The following is a 15,349-nucleotide window of genomic DNA, read 5'->3' as shown; positions in this document are numbered from 1 at the left end:
CTTACATATCTCAGCACAAAATCATTATTTTCTCAAGATTGTTTATACAGCCAGCACCTCACGCCCTCACTATCAGATTTTTAAAAATAGAACTGTTCATTTGCATATTTTTAAAAATTGAGAAACACGTTGATATATATGTCTTGCACTAGTAATTGTATTTATAACATAACACGACGATTAACTACAATTTATTTGGGTTGGATTTCAAAGTTATAGTAACAGCTTCAAATTCCTTTATCATGCGTATTATACACTTGCAAAGGCTAATTATGATGTGAAGTGAATATGGCAGTTTGTACAATTCCAATATAAGAGCACATACAAATTCGGAAGGAAAGTTTTTTAAAGCCTTTTCTATCACTGCGAACTGCCATACATAACAGTAACCATCACAAAAGACAAGTTTTCTTTTAATTTTTATGTTTGATTCTAGTTTCTTACGTACTTTACGTTTCATACGTAATTTAAGCGTTTTTTATGTCTAATTTTAAAAAAAGATAAATTGTAGGGCGATGATTTGCTTTGAATTAAGTTATTTGAAGCCGCTTTTCTGCCATTTTTGGTTAACCGCAACGATGTGGGTGATTAGATGAATGAACGGACAATTACAAATACATATGGTCGACAAGTCCCACAAAGGATTATCCCGGATGTGTCCAGGCACCAGAGCCTCGTCAGTCTTCGAGAAATGCAACCATGCAACCTAGGGTGTACTATGTGGAAGAGACGCTGACATTTGAGTGTCTTCACCAGTAGGGCGATGGAGCTACCATTTCGAGAATGAAAAAGCTTCCTCTGAGGCAATGACCTAAGTTGGTTATATATACACTATCATAAGTAATGGCGCAAACTGACACAGTTCAAAGTACACGATAATAGAAGCAAAAAGTCTCAGTAAACATGGGTCTGCAAACGAGCCGTTTTCGAGATAATTGCGAATGTGTGGTTACAAGCCGCCACTGACTTCATTATTTGTAAACGTCGTCCTAGTTGGTAAAATGCTAATAATACAGTAAGAAAAGTCACTGGAGATCTCAATTGAACATTCTACTTACTTTACCAAACGTTAGTATGTCGCATGTTACTGTACAATCGTACCTGTTAAAGGAGGTGTTCAAAGTGTCGTCCTTGCATCTGGATGCAATACTGTACGCGATTACACATTGACTTTCGAATTCTTTCGAACACCCCCGGTTCATTTCGGAATAGGTCACAAGCATGTACAATTCTCTGTACTGATTGTATCCATCCTGTTTGATTACAACGCCACCTCTCGGAAATGTTCTGTTTTGTAAACAAAGAGCAAACCTCGCAACGCGCAAGGAGTAAAGCACTCGATGTTTACAAAATGCAATCAGTGACGGCTTCTAACCGCACATTCGCACACATTATTAGCATTTTACCAACTAGGACGACGTTTACAAACAATGAAGTCAGTGCCGGCTTGTAACCACACATTCGCAATTATCTCGAAAACGGCTCGTTTGCAGACCCATGTTTACCGAGACTTTTTTGCTTCTATTATCGTGTACTTTCAACTGTGTCAGTTTGCGCCATTACTTATGATACACCCTATATATATATATATATATATATATATATATATATATATATATATATATATATATATATATGTATTTATACTTTTAATATATATATATATATTAAAAGTATAAATTTAGTTGATGTACGTGTATTAGCAAATATATATATAATTAATCACATTGGAAAAACTGGTTTCAGTATTGGCATGTCACCTCAAAAATATGTGACAATGCGTGCATCAATATAAACATTGTGTTGTGAAGCTTGAAAAGTTGTCACCTAGGCTCCCGTCAGCAACTCGAAGAATGCGACATGCAATGCGCCAACGGCCACGGAAGTTTTGCTCCATGTCAGTCAATCAATTTAAACTCGATGCAATGTGATGATACAAATGTAATTGGAATTTTGTATGGGTATGTAAAATTCAAACAGGAAGGTGGTTCGCAGAGTTGATCCTAGGAGGATATGATCACTGTCGGGTTATCACGTTATTTGCTCTGTTTTTCAGTACTTCCACAAATCCTTTATGGGAAACCAGGATGCAAAATCTTGTGGGGACACGGTGGATTTCCCCCCACCAAAAATTTCTGGAGGGGAGTTTTAGAACGAAGGTAAGCTGTTAGTTTTAAGTTACAATAAGCTTTATTAAGAAATAATCAAAAACACATAAAAAGAACGACGGATAATGTCTGTCTGTGTGTGTGTGTTCTGAATGTTGCACTAATAACAAAATATTCACAATAAAAGAAAAACAACAATGCAAGTCAAATATAAGTATGAAGTCTAATTGATTTATAACTTTTCTAACGTTGGAAGCGGCTCCGGCGCCCACCCAGCGTCGAATGACATGGGTACCTGGGGGAAACCCTGGGGGGGTAAAGGCGGTCAGGGGCGTGATGCTGATCACATCACCCTCCACTCACGACCGGATCAAGAAAGAGTGGGGCGTTACCCCCACACCCCCTATACGCCTTCATGGCGTGGTGCTAAGCACAGGGGAGCACTTTACCTTTTTACCTTTACCTAAATGCAAAAATTAAAGTAACAAATTAATTCGTATATACATCATATAATCAATATATATATATACACACACACACTTGTATATTTGTATGTGTGTGTGTAAATTAAGATAGACCTTCCTCCTCCCCCACCAGCCATGATGATTTCGCACATGGGGGAATGAAAAACAATATGTGAACCTTTTTCACTGAACTGCTACTAACCAGCCACATTCCTAAGTGGTGGAACTGCAGCGAAGTTTAAATAAATACATCCATAGGCATTTCATTCAGTCTGATAATTCAAAATGAAAAGATGTTTAACTAAAGTTGTTCAACGTTTTGAATTACGCAGCGTAAGCTTTCTTCTATAAATCTCAAGGGAATTAATTCAAAAGGTTTGTAAAATTACTTCGGAAGACAAGCAATGGTGTTGGCTTGACACTGTTATGGGGTGCAAACCAATGGCAGTGATGAGTTATTTATCAAGGCGTGATGGCAGTCTTCTCCACCTCTTGATGTGATGGACGGGACAATGAAATACCACCTCCCGAACCATGAGATGAAGCTTTGAGACATGTTACTTGGCTGCTGCAGGGTGTGACCATAAAGGACAGCACAGCATTTTCCCTCACGTTTGTTACGGGCTTTCTATGAAAACTGAAGAGCTTAGGCCCAATGCAATTAAGTTCGGCATTCCATGCCGTGACCAGTGGCGGCGGTACTGGTTTTGGCACGTCTCCCCTTTTGCAGAACGCAACAAAGAGTCCAAAAATAACATTTCAACTCCATTATTTGAAAAAGTTATACTTTTCAAATGTACACTTCTGTTCAGAGAAAATGGCACACTCGTTTGAGTTGAAGTACAGCTTCGTGTCTGGCAGTACAGCCGAAGTAAGTGTTCAGAAAGTAGCAGTGTTGCTTAATATCAATCATTTTAACCACATGCAGGGAATTTTGTCTCTCAGACTCAAAGAAAAGGGCTAACGGAAAGATTGCACCGTAAATATTAATTAACTGAACTGTCCACGTCTACAATCATAGTAATGTAAATGTGAAAAATATATATATATTTTAAAAAAAAACAACAATTTTTGACGTTCGTGACTAAGTGGTTATCACAATACGTTAGAATACGAGGGTCCCGGGTTTCGAATTTGGCCTGAGTCTCTCTTCATTGTCGCGAGTAGCCGATAATGGAAGAAAAGCAACACTAAATAACGAAAAGAAAAAATGCCATTAGAATAAGCGAGACGGAAATAGTGCTGTTGTAATTCCTGAAAATGATGCAAATATTATATATAATATATATATATATATATATATATATATATATATATATATATGTATGTATATATATATGTATGTGTATATATATATATAATATATATATTTATTATATGTATGTATGTATATTTCGGAAATAGTGTTATCGTAATCCAGGAGAAGGCTTGAAGAATTTTAAAAAACTCCTCCGCGTACAGTTTGGCAAACAGAATCGGCAAAGTTGGCACTGAATATGCGATGGGAAAAATAGTAGAAATCCGAAAGGAAGAAGAGATTATGTCACAGTCAGGGGGGGCACATGAGAGGAGTACCCTCCCCCCCACATCAGTCATCCAGGCTTTAAAAATAAGTCAAAGGTTGTCCTCATCATTTATCTTTAACAGTAAATGGAATTTTTGTAAATAAAAATCTTCGGGCTATACTTTTTTTACACGTGCAAGTTTGTTTCGTAATGGAGCACAAAAATAGAATTGTGACTCTCGTAAAATTCTTACCGAATGAATTAATGTCTTATGGATAAATTACTCGAATAGCTTGGTTTCTTCACCGTGGCTTTGGGCATGTCGGTTAAAGGCCAGCTTTGTAAGCTCAAATCTTAGGTTCGAATCCCCGTGTCTCCAAAATATTTTTTCTTACCAAAAGAGTGCTACATAATGTATTTTATTCTCGTCACACCATTTGTTGCCTGAAACGTTCTTATTGTTTGCGTGCCAATAAGAAAATATGTATTGAAACTATTACTCGTTCAGAGAACGTGATTGTTACTTGAGACTACTTGAAATTGAGATTTTTAAGTTACTGCTAAGACTGGATATTTACAACAAGTGCTAAAATTGAAAATTGTTGTGAGATAAAACACACCGTTAATAATCTCAAGAACAAGACCACTGAAATTAAATGAGTAAGTTGTGAGGAACATCAGCAGATGTATTTTAACATGTTCCGTCATTCATGTGTCACTCTCCACGTCTTATTCATAGATAGATATTTACAAGTGACCCACTCGATGAATGCTCACACCTTAAGAGTAATTTTCAGATGGGAAAGAAAAAATGCTGGTCCAAATTGTAAAGTCAAGACGTGCACAGATTGTAGATGTTATTATCAGAAACAAACAGAATTAATCAGTAACTACAATTATTTACCTAAACATCACTCATATGGCACTTAGAACAGAGCTGTAAAATATTGGTCATTAAAAATATTTTGAAGACATCGGGATTTGAACCTAGGATTTCAGCTTACAAACCTGGCCTTGAACAGACATGGCCACAAGCCACTATAAAGAAACCAAGCTATTCGAATAACTTTTCCATAAGATTCCATCTTATCCTGTCCAGCTCGAAACTTTTGACGTCGCTTCTCGCTAATTACATTAATTTGAAAGCAATACGCTTCATCAGATATGGTGCATATGCTGTACACATTGCTGACAAAATACAAGTGAAACTTGTGCATGAAAATTAATGAAGACGTTGGGAAGTCGTGCTTTTGTGGAAGGTTAGTGTTTCCAACCCTCAATGATTACCGTTCTCTAGTTTCCGTCAATATAGCAGATTCTGCTATGTAACGACGAAACTCATTACCAACGGCACATAAATTATATTATTTTAAACTATTTATTTCAAAATCAATAGTCATTATTATGGAATCTAAGGAGGCATTCATTCATTCGGTAAGAATTTTACGAGAGTCACAATTCTATTTTTGTGCTCCATTACGAAACAAACTTGCACGTGTAAAAAAAGTATAGCCCGAAGATTTTATTTTACAAAAATTCCATTTACTGTTAAAGTTAAATGAGAGGACAACTATTGACTTATTTTTAATAGCCTGGATGACTGATGTGGGGGGGAGGGGTACCTCCTCTCATGTGCCCCCCTGGCTTTGGCATAAACTCTTCTTCCTTTCGGATTTCTATTATTTTTCCCATTGCATATTCAGTGTCAACTTGGCGATTCTGTTTGCCAAACTGTACGGGGAAGGATTTTTTTTATTCTTTAAGCCTTCTCCTGGATTACGATTACACTATTTCCGTAATATTTTTTTTGCATCATTTTCAGGAATTACCACAGCACTATTTCCGTCTCGCTTATTCTAATGGCATTTTTTCTTTTCGTTATTTAGGGTTGCTTTTCTTCCATTATCGGCTACTCTCGACGACGAAGAGAGACTCAAAACGAACACCCATGCTCAGGCCAAATTCGATCTCGGGGCCCTCGCACTCTAACGCATTGTGATAACCACTTCGTCACGAACGTCAAAAATGCGTTTCTTTAAAATATATTTTTCTTGAATTTTTCACATTTACATTACTTTGATTATGGACGTGGATAATTCAGTTAATTAATATTTACGCTGCAATCTTTCCGTTACATCTTTTCTTTGAGTGTGAGAGACACAAAATTCCCTGCATGTGGTTAAAATGATTGATAGTAAACAAGAACACTTACTTCGGCTGTACTGCCAGACACGAAGCTGGACCAACTCAAACGAGTGTGCCACTTTCTGTGAACAGAAGTGTACAAAAAGACAAATGGTTAAAACCAAAGCCCGTTACCGATTGTGACACGAAACCAAACAGTTTGAGGGTCCGTCTTTTAAATACAGGTCCCCTGCAGCGCGGACCCATAGCCGCTACTGGGCGTGACAATATACTCATGCTGTAAAAATAGTAACTCGACTTCTACATTCCATGCTACAATATTCTAAAGTGCTGCATTAACCAAATACCATTAGTTTAGAAACTTCAAATACTTACTTTGTTATTTACATTGACACATTAAAATATCGCAACTTATCATTATCATTCCAATTCAGAAACATTTGATCAAAATTAGCATTCCTATGCCTGAAGCCAAGTGGTTAATATTCATCGTAATCCACGTTGGCAAGAGAACTACACACATTCTGCGAGTGGACGTGAGTACGGTGAAAGGCACTATCCTCTCTGATTGGATATTTTTAAGCCGTTTGCAGAAATGACGTCTAGAAGCAAATTGGGCACCAGGGAATACCACTCTTAAACGGCGAATGACACAGACACAAAAATCGTCACGCAATGTCTCATTGACATTAAAATTGTCGAAAACACGCTAAAAAAAGCATGTAGGCAAACCTCCGTTGAAACTTTTCCAACGTTTGAGGACTGAACCATTATACATTGTTAACACAGAAATGATGTTTCATTAGGGGTCCCAGCTTGGGAAGACAGAACAAGAGTACAAAAAGAAGACACTATAGGATTCTGCTTGTTCCTTGGTTGTGGTTTAAGTTGCCAGAGCCTCGTTATAATGAAATAGTTGTCCTTCGCAGTATCAAATATCAGAGTAACTGTATTTGTTAACGATAATGGATGGTATTATTTTTTTGTAAAAGCCTAATTTATTACGGTTTACGGTGTATGAAAAGCATGAAGCAAGAGATGAAAGACAAAACAAGGCTATCAGCATGAAAAACATATTTAGGTTTAATATACTCGGGAAAAAATATTCCTATACCACAGCCACGTTCCGTTGCTACTGGCCTTTAATCCTAAAATCTGTTATGCCAACGTGCTGTTCATGATGGAACATGCCATCAGTCAAACCTTCGAATCCAAAAGGTATCAGGTATGAGTGCTTCAAAAAAATCTACATTAGATTAATTAAATTGCAAGCTGCAAACATAAAAAACTTCCATTTGTGCACTTACCCACAGATACTCGCCACAAGGCACTTACAAAAACAAAATTTGTGCGCCATGCGATGTATTGCACTACTGAGTACATACAGAAATATACTGCAACAGCAAACACGATTCCCAGGGGTTTAGTCTCTGATGCAAGCACAAATTTCGTGGGTTGGGCATCGCAAAAAACTATAAATCGGTCTCCGAATGAACTACTATGCATATACAGCAGATGTAAATTTCACCACAACAAGTTGAAATACTTCAAAGTGGACAAACATTTTTTTCTGGGGAGAGGAATGATATGTGGGTAGCATATCATATCGACCTGCTCTTTGGTATTATTATTATTATTAATAATGCTGATAACTAATGGTATTTACAACAAAACAATTCTGAAACAGCCACTAATGCGTATAATCACAGACTCGTGGCTAAACTAAACTAATGTTCAAGTTAAACCTGACAATCCTACAATTATATATAAAAATACATTTTTCTAAAAATACCCTTCCATATTGTTTTAAACAGAGGTAAAGAAAACCAAAACATAAAATGAAACAATTTAACGGGGCTGAGAGAGAGAGAGAGAGAAAGAGAGAGAGAGAGAGAGAGAGAGAGAAAGAGAGAGAGAGAGAGAGAGAGAGAGAGAGAGAGAGAGAGAGAGAGAGAGAGAGAGAGAGAGTGAGAGTGTGAGTGTGTGTTTATGATTGGCGGGATTAAGAATTCTAAAAAAATAACATATCTATTCTAAACTCACAAATACAAAATTCAAGAAAAATATAAGGTACAAAAAGTTAAGGAGAAAAGAGAACTTGCAGTAAAACTACTATTTGACGTTAAAAAAAACTTACTGGTGCGACACTATGGTTACTTACCAAACAAAACACACGCCCATGTTCATCAGGACTCCTGAATTGGGCCATTTTGCTCTTCCCATTATTCTCTGCGATGTAGCCCTCAGGCTCAAGTGTTTCTGTAAAGATATAATTCATTACATGAAAATAAGATAACTCGAATAAGGCAGCGTTTTGTACAGCTTTCTTAAAATTATAAATCACGAACATAAAAAAATGACACGAAAACAACAAATGTAACATTGCAGTTACTGATCTATTAGTCTTGTTTGTCCTTACAATTGAGACAAATTGCTAATCTATTCTCATAAAGTAATGAATCACCTTATGCAAGCTATTCAAATTCATGGCGAAAACCTTTGAATAATTTTCAAAGGTACAGGTCAAATTCAAAGATAACGTTTCTTCAGCTTACGTCACTACACGGTATTCTTATGTTACTACGCATTTTTGTTATTCAGCGTTGCTTTTCGGCCACTTTTTACTAATTGCGACAATGAGGATGAATGACTATTAGATTAAATTAACGAATACCCATGCCCAGGCCTGATGTTATTAGGCAGAGACCATCTTGCCCCCCTCCCTTAAATGGAGTCCTTTTTACGCATGTATGCTAACAGAGCCTGGATCTTCAGTTTTGCGTGGAAACCAAACAACGGTGATAGCAACCCATCCCCAATACTTCGGACAAATTAGGTTATTGTTGTTGTTGAATTATTGTCGTTTTAAGTCCACTTTATGCACAGAAAGGCTAATCCGGACTAGGCCTACAGTTTAAAGTGGGATCCGAACCACTGTGTGCCTCCATTGGGTATCGAACCCGGGATCCCTTGATTACGAGGCGACTACGCTACCACTGCGCCATGGGGGAGGCTAAATGTGGCTACTCTCCTAGTGTACAGTCCCTTTTAATATTTGTACCACGTAAGGCGTTTATAGCAAGAATGATATCAATTGTGTCTCAAGAGCTCATATTCTATGCAATAAAACTGTCTACTATCTGTAGAGAAGCTCAATTACTAAAACAAAACTGTTCAATAAGAAAATCCACTGAAATGCTTACATTACATTATTTCATTATTTCTCTGTTGTATTGAGGAATTTTATAATTCGTTACTATGCAATAATACAATATTATTTTTAATGAAATGACATTGATGCAAATGTAACGAGGAAATTATGTATTCGTTTAACATCAAGTAGTATTATTATTTAATAATTAAATAATTAATGACGACTAAGAATATATTTATATCTCACAATGCAGCAATAGTATATATATATATCTTCATAAATATTTAATCGAAAAGCCATTACACGTATTTCCGTAGCCGACACAGCGCTCTTCGACGCCAGATATCCCGGGTTCCAATCCCAGCCTGGGCATCGGTGTTCTTTGTGATTGTCTCTTCATCAATGTCATCATATCATTTCTTATCCTTATCTTCGCGATTAGCCAAAAGTGGAAGGAAAACGAAGTAAAATAAATCAAATCAATCAATCAACGTATTTCCCTATTTTGACAGTTTCAGATTTAGAACCTATTCCCTAACACATATTTTGAGTGATTGCTCGCAAATTGCTTATCCTTAAGAAACCATAAACAATAGGTTTTGTTAGGAATAAGAAAAAATCTGTTCTATTCTCACATATAGCGAAGTGAGCAATAATTTTTTTAGATCTATTTCAATAGTTTGGTGAAAAGCTGGACAGATTTAAAATAGTTGTCTCAAGGTTGGTTTTCTAAGGGAGAATTCACACAGAAGAGACACGTGTCCCCTGCAAGCGAACACTCAGTAATATATAGAACCTTTCGAACCGAGGAGACACGACAAGCTGCACTGTCTCATGACGCTTGCGTGTCGCTCGGACTGTGCAGTTTTCTCAATTCTCAATTATTCGCGTATGCGCAGTGAATGCGTCACCCCAATGAACTATTGTTAGAGCCCAACCGGAGGCCTTACAACATGCTTGAACCTCTAATTTATTGATATAATAAAGTATAGATATGTACACTCGAAATCGAATGAAACGCCCCCCTTACGGTTATGCAACCCGGAATTTTATATCATCTAGTTTCGCCAGGAATAGCAGCTCGCGAGAAGCGTAGTGTTTCCAACTCTTGAATCTAGCCACAGATTCACGCGACCGGGTGGAGATCTTGCTTTCCTCTTGATTTGATTTTAACGGACAAGAAGTTTATTTTGAGAATGTCTCTGGTAATAATAACAAGTGTTATTAACATTTATGCTTGAGTTTTTTATTATTCTTTTACCACTTCCGAACGAATATGTGAAGATTTTTTTTTCATTTTGCAATAACGCTTTCGGCATTTTTCCTTCAGAGTTATTCTTTTTGTTTTTAAATTTTTGGCGACATCTGATTTGGAAAAAGTTCCACGAAGTTTGTTTTAAGTGTAAATGCATCTGGACATACAGTGGAGAGTGGGATTCGAACAACAAATATGAGCTTCCGTCGCGAATCGAACCAGCGCTCCTTTCATTATGTTTTCTTTCCACGTTTATTAAAATTTGCTTCCTTCAGCCTACTTCCGATTGTCGTATATTTCAATTCGTATTTCCGTTGTTTTTTTTTCATTTGCATTGTTCGAGCCGTGATAACTTTCTCTCTTAATCTGGTTATTCGAATACTTTCATACTTAATTTTTTTTTCCTTTTCTCGATTTTCCCTTCGCACTCATTACAGATTTCGGTATCGCGCTTATCCATATTTTCAGTAATTTAATTCTCTTGTGTATAATTCCTTTGACTATTTTTAATTTGCCCTTAGTCCCAATCAAGAAAATATGTTAGGAAATGTTTCCCGTGTAAATCTTATTGTATGGTGGTGTAAAATTGATGCCAGCTTTTTCTTGCGATAAGGGTCGGAAGGGGGGGGGGGCGGAGGGGTGCCAGAAACCTTCCAGACGGAATATGCCTGAGACGAAAAGTATAGATCGACCACAAGGAAAAAAATCCTTGGGACGAAAAGTCCCGCGCAGATTTCCCTTCTTCCCTTCAGCTCGTGCCTTAAGGAAGCATGATCCACTCTCCCCCGCTCTTCCTCGCGGGAGTACAGCCGGCAGTCGACGAGAAGATCGCTGAATGAAGGGAGACGGGGCACAGAGGGAAAGGGAGGGTCAGGTTCATTTGCAGAATTTGGGGGTGGTTGTGGGTGGTCGGGGAGAAGGAAGTCTTGTTTTCTTCTTGGCGGGTCATTGTCAAGCTGACGACAAGAGTTCTGGTGGAAGAGCACCTCCCCCACGCGAAACAGTGGAGTCGCCTGGCAGTACGTCACACCTCTTCTGCCAGCGCTCTTCTCGTCGGCTGCCAGCTGTACGGTGCACAAGAGTCGTGGGTCTGCGCAGGTTGTTTTGCTTGTGGTTCCACACTTCCATCAGCAGGTGGGGTGCTGAGAAGGCTAGGCTATCTGCGAGCGAGGGGGAGGGGGTGACGAGCAACACTGCCACGGCGAGTCGCTGTAAATGATTTCATCGTCTGTGCTGCGTGAAACCGGTTCTTGGTGCTCCTATACTTTTCCGATACATTTCTGCCAGCCTTTTTAGCGAAGCGAGGTCATATGTTCCAGATTCGAACTCTGGTCAGGCATGAATGTATCACTGAGTTTGTCCCGTCACAATTTTATAAATTGATAATTCATCCGTATTATCGCGATTAACTCAAGAGGCAGAAGAGTGATGTAAAATAACCGAAATAGAAATTGATGCATTTGTGCCTGGTGCTAGTGTAACGACGAAGTTAACTCTTTATAAATGATGAAATAGGTAGCCCTTGCGCTCAAATACACTTATACCTTGGCACAAAAAAAAATTTAACTTATCGCTGATCTCTTACTACATTTGGAATACAGCCAAGAGCGATGTAAAGCAATGCAATTACATTGTGAATGTTTCACATCCTATAATCTTTCTTTTTCTCGTAGCGGGGGCGGGGGTTCATTCATTACAAATATCTAGGAATGGATTTAGCAGCAATCCGTGATATACTTAAATATCATAACATGCTGCGTAGCCAGGGTTCTTGGTTCCTAGCCTCTGATAATGAGTTTTTCTTTTTCGTTGTTTCTTCAATCTTCATCAATTTCCCTGAAGCATCATTCATCCTCTGTCGCCATTGGCTATATGTAAAAGTTGACATAAAATTAGTAAATTTTGAAAAGAAAACACAAGGATCTGCTTTTCTCATAGCTCGCCAAACATGCACATTTCTGTATTTTATGCTTTCAGCGCTATCATTATTCTTGGCAGGCAATGGAATTGAAGCAACTCTCACAACTAACGTAAACTACATATCACTCAGGCATGACAATTCTCGCGGGCAAAGTGGATTTTTTTGGCACATGGTAGCGCAATAACTATCTTCTGGCCTAGATTTAAATCCGTACTTTTTATTCCAGTTGAGTGATTGACTCACAATTTTGCCATTGAAGGTTTGGGTTGTATTTGGGTTATACGTATTGTGTTTTTGGTGCGCTAGGAAAAAGCAATCCCAAAGGTTTGCACTGAACAGAAAATTGTGTGCTTTTCCTCTCTCTCTCTCTCTTCCAACTCCGTCCCTCTCTCTCACCCCAAGTTCCCACTATTTAGGTAAACTGTTGTTAGAAACATATTTTCCGAAGAATATCCACATTGAAAATAATATTCCCCAATTGTTTTGATAGGGCATTTCTATTGCTCCGAACAAATTATCTCCGTAAGAGGACTAGGGCCTCCCCTATGGTGCAATCATAGAGTCGTCACCTTTAATCAAGAGGTCCCGGGTTCGATACCCGGTGGAGGAACATAGTGGTTCGGAACCCACTATAAACTGTAGGTCCAGTCCCAATTAGCCTTTCTGTGCACAAAGTGGACTTAAAAAAACAACAATTCAATTCAATTCAATTGAATTATCTTATCAATATTTTTAAATCTGCATGCACCTGCTTAATTTAATAGATTATACATTTATATTCATTGCGGGCAGAAATGTGCGAGAAAACAATGCATTTTTTTCAGGGAATGCATGAGTCAATAATAATGTATATTTTACGGTATATACTCTTTTATATTGCATTGATTCAATAGTATCCTTATTTCCTAAAGCAAGCGTGAGTTTCTTTGCACACACCACGCAGGCCCTGCTTGACGTAAATCTCAGATGCAGTAACTTCACGGTTGCCTTTTGCCACCACGCTTTGGCTTTAATTCGAGCCCCGGTGGGTGCTTCGTTCGAGATCCTGCAGCAGTTTTACTCGTATCTATGCCTTGAGCATGCCACTTGAAACGGAACCAATAAAATGAAACTTTCTGCACAGCAATGGGCGTGAAACTCTACATGCACCAAATGATAAGGTGTTTTCAAGAGGCATGTGCCACGTGCAGCATGTCCCTTCGGTCCGAATGTTCCTTTACGATATCATTTCATCATGCCTTACTTTCGGAATTTACAAGGGAGAAGATAGTCCGCATGTTCTTGTGCGGCGGATCTGCTGCACTACAGATTGCTACGACCCTTGGTGTGGACGATTCATGTGTCAGGCGTTGGATTCGGTGTTACGAGGAAGAAGGGGACCAAGGAATGAAGTCAAGACCCAACAAAGGCCGGCCGAGGAAGACAACCAGGGAAGAAGATGCAGGCAACATTGAGATGAGCGAGGGCAATCCCTTTATGGCTGCAACGGGGGGCGATATCCAACTCTTACATATTAGGCCTTAGATTGATAGGGAAATTATGGTGGGCGATTAATGAAGTTAGTGGGATTTTCAGGTAGCTGGATTGATAATTATTTTGGGGGCAGGGAATCCCAACTCTTGTGTATTAATATTACGTCTTACATTGCTTTTTTGGAGGGAGCAATATCAACAGGAAGTCTAAAATTGTCATGAAAATTTTGTTGGGAAGATTGAGTATTAAATTTGAGGTGGAGGGGAGGGGAATGAAGTTTTGATAAAGTGTTATGTCTTAGATTGTGAAGGGATTTCTGACGATTAAGAAATTGACAAAGGTTTGGGCGGGACTCGAACCCGGAACATTCGGTGTCTGGATTGTTAGTCCACCACTATCCGCACTTGGCCGCAGAGCCGGTTCTCTTTGGTGGCCAAGCGCGTTAAGTGGTCCACTTCCGATCCCACGAAATTTCCGGGTTCGAGCCACGGCTTCAGTATTGGTATCATGGTATCAATTTAATCTAATCGTCACCCATCCTCATTAGCTGAAAGTGGCAGAAGAGCGACATAAAATAACAAAAGATTTAAAAAGAACTTTAACACTAGTAATTTCTGATCAATAGATGCGTATTAGCTTTGATTGTTGACTCTTTAGTGATAAGCTTACGATTATTATTGTTAATATGAATTGCTGTCCATTAACAGGACGGACGGACCAATCGATAATTTAATTCATGTCGTTTTTGTTGGTATTTGTTGTCCCTTCGGATCAGCTTCGAAACCTAAGGAAAGTATTGGATGTTTGTCTGAAGTTAGTGACAATGGTTCTTTAATTTCCCGTCGCTCTTTCAGCCGGCGCGGGGAACCACATTTACGGCAGTGATCCTCTGTTGCCGCGTTTACCTGCGAAGGAACTCGTGGTCAATCAACCAATTAGGCCTACCGCTTGGGCAAGAAACGATAACTTTACAAAGCCCCCTTTCCCGAAGCAGCCAGCAGGGAAACAGGATTTTGTCAAAATAACCCATCTGCTCTATGAATGAACACCGGTTCTAACAGCGTTTCTACTTAATTGGAAATTATCCATTGTTTTTCTTTTTGATTGACCATATATTCTATCTTTAAATTTCGAGACATTTCAAGAGATCACCTCTTCTCTCATCCTCAGGCGAACAATTTTTGCTATGTCTGTAGTGTGATTGGAACTATGATAGTCCGTGATTTTGCTCCAAATCCGGTCCGCTAAGCAACCAGTCTTAGATGTCCATTCGAAATCGACAGCTATAGAGCAAAATATGTTTGAAGTGAATAGTCTTATTGAA

The 15,349-nt window shown here is 38.5% G+C and overlaps 1 protein-coding gene across 6 annotated transcripts in view; it reads right to left on the bottom strand.

The window, feature by feature from the left end:
• The window catches only part of LOC145984049 (protein O-linked-mannose beta-1,2-N-acetylglucosaminyltransferase 1-like), a 570,971-nt gene that overhangs the window by 73,976 nt on the left and 481,646 nt on the right, over window positions 1-15,349 (bottom strand). For all 6 annotated transcript variants that reach the window (XM_083117391.1, XM_083117388.1, XM_083117389.1 and 3 more), the window contains one exon: window positions 8,384-8,481. The gene's annotated coding sequence lies outside the window, so the exon portion shown is untranslated. The remainder of the gene's footprint in view (window positions 1-8,383; window positions 8,482-15,349) is intronic.

This window comes from Lepisma saccharinum, chromosome 2 (assembly GCF_977018435.1).
Source record: "Lepisma saccharinum chromosome 2, izLepSacc3.1, whole genome shotgun sequence".
NCBI lineage: Eukaryota > Metazoa > Arthropoda > Insecta > Zygentoma > Lepismatidae > Lepisma > Lepisma saccharinum.
Note: the sequence above shows the minus strand (reverse complement) of the source record. Positions and strands in the feature narration are given on the sequence as shown.